At 32.8% G+C, this 2,500-nt stretch overlaps 1 long non-coding RNA gene across 1 annotated transcript in view; it reads left to right on the top strand.

Moving 5' to 3' along the window:
* The first annotated feature begins 259 nt into the window (after nt 1–259).
* LOC119597241 overlaps nt 260–2,500 on the top strand; it is a 2,502-nt gene continuing 261 nt past the window's right edge. The window contains exons 1-2 of the long non-coding RNA XR_005230813.1: nt 260–366; nt 2,147–2,500. The exon at nt 2,147–2,500 is cut by the window's right edge and continues 261 nt beyond it. This is a non-coding gene — a long non-coding RNA (uncharacterized LOC119597241). The remainder of the gene's footprint in view (nt 367–2,146) is intronic.

Below are 2,500 nucleotides of genomic sequence, written 5' to 3'. Positions count from 1 at the left end.
AACGTAATATGTTACTTATTGTTTTTGCATTTCATCCTATCTTAATTGTCGTTGTCATTTTCAAAGTCATTTTTCCTTACCATCCCCACCTTCACCATCATCCCCATCATCCCCATCCCCATCACCACCAATAGTATGATTACCTACATCTTTCCTAACATGTATGGTAACCAATATCCTCACTACTACCTTTGTCACTACTACTATAACTGTGCACCATCTTCATATTTTCAACGTTATCTACGTTAATATTCCAGGTCGGTGTTCCGTCACTGCTGTCACTGATTAAACGCTCCACAAACTGCTGTTGCAGATGCTGTTGCTGCACTTGCAGACCTGACGGAAATGATGTATTTGCGAAATGAGGTTCTCTGTGCACCAGTTTAAGTTTATTCAAAATTAATAAAAAGTTGTCGGAAATTAAAGAAAAGGGTAAAATTTATCTAAATTTGTTGAAGATAAAAAAATAATAAAAATAAAGAATAACAGAAGTTACTGTGTTAAAAATTGTGGATCTGCAATTAATATATTTCCATGGTGATGATATATGTACATCGGAGTTTATAGATTTATTTTATTTTCTACTTTTTTTTTCTTTGTAATTCACTTGTTTTACATTTATCACTATACCTGCCTTTTTACCCTTGTATTTGCCTCGTTAATCTGTTACTACGTTAGTGCCTTACAGCTATAAAAATGTGAAACCTGCATGTTTTTTTTCTTCTTATATTTTCATTCTAAAATGGTCAGTTTGGGGGAAATGTAGTTAGGTGAAATTTCAAAATATAAAGACAACGCATAATTCATGTATATGAAAAAAAAAATCTTTATATTCGCAAAAATTCTTAGCACACACACATATACACACACAGACACACAAACACACACACACTAACACACACACAAGCACTCACACACACACAAGCACTCACACACACACAAGCGCTCACACACACACAAACACACACACAAGCACACCCATACATACGATAGCAAGCTCACAAGGTATCATTAATCCCGCACTTTTTACCGATGTTTGATTTTATGTTATCACTGTTGTTATTTTCTATAAGGGATGGGAACTTTAAGGACTGAAATATTCTTAATAAAATTCGCAAATATGTGGTTTTACAGGATAAATACATACACACTTATAATAAACTCTCATTCTCTCTCACTCTATGATACATCCTCACACACACACACACACACACTCTCTCTCTCTCTCTCTCTCTCTCTCTCTCAGGGACACATTTTTTTTTCTCTTTTTTTTTCTCTCTATCTATCTATATATCGGTGTATCTGTTTGTCTGGCTACCTATCTATCTATCTATTTATCTATTTTTGTTTCTCTTTTTTCTCTTTCGATCTCTATCTATCTAATTGTCAGTCGCTCTCTCTCTCTCATCTCTGTCTCTCGGTCCGTCTCTCTCTCTGTCTCTCTTTCATCAAAAATATGACAGTGATAGAAAATGCAGTGGCATTATATATGTATATATATATATATATATATATATATATATATATATATATATATATATATATATATATATATATATATATACATTTTTTTTTTTCTCTCTCTCTCTTTCTTTCTTTTCTTTTCTTTTTTTTTTATTTTTTTTCTTCCTATTTTGTATATGCTATTAGTATAATAAATGCTTGCATTATTGTCATTAATATTTTACTGTTACCATTCTCAGATTATCCTTAAATATTATTAGGGTCAATGCCTGGATGCTGTGATGTTCGTTATTTTCCGCTCTTTTGATTATCACAGTTATCACAGTCATTACTAATATTATCTATATCAGCATCGTTATTAATAATGTTGATTTTATTACAATATGCACTGTCCAATAAATGACGCAATATGTTACTTTTCTATTGTTTTTGCATTTCACGTTATCATCATTGTAGTTGTCATTTTTAAAATCGTTTTATCCTTACTATCACCACCCTCACCCTCATCCTCATCATCCCCATCCACACCACCACCATCATCACCATTATGATTACCTCCATTTTTCCTAACTTTCATAGTAACCAACATCCTCACTATTACCCTCGCCACTAATGCTATAACCATGAACACCATCATGGTATTTTCATGAGCACTGTAGTCTTATCAGCGCTAATATTCCAGGTCGGTGTTTCGTCATTGCTGTCACTAGTTAAACGCTCCGGAAAATGCTGTTGTGACTGCTGTTGCTGCCCTTGCAGTCCTGACGGAGAAGATATAATAGCGAAATGAGTTCTCTGTGCACCATTCAAGTAAGTGCAAGTGCACTGAAAATGAAAAGAAAGTTTTCGGAAATGAAATAAAACGATGAAAATTATCTAAATTTCATGAAGATGAAAAAGATGAACACAAATTAATAAAAGTGTTCAAAATTGTGGATTTGGAATTAATATATTTCCATGGTGAGGACAAATGCCCAATGAGTTTATAGATTTGTAAAAATAGGATTTTTTTTATATACTTTTCTGTGTCTTCATT

The sequence above is a fragment of the Penaeus monodon genome, chromosome 39 (genome assembly GCF_015228065.2).
Source record: "Penaeus monodon isolate SGIC_2016 chromosome 39, NSTDA_Pmon_1, whole genome shotgun sequence".
Taxonomy (NCBI): domain Eukaryota; kingdom Metazoa; phylum Arthropoda; class Malacostraca; order Decapoda; family Penaeidae; genus Penaeus; species Penaeus monodon.
This window is presented reverse-complemented; position numbering and strand designations above follow the sequence as displayed.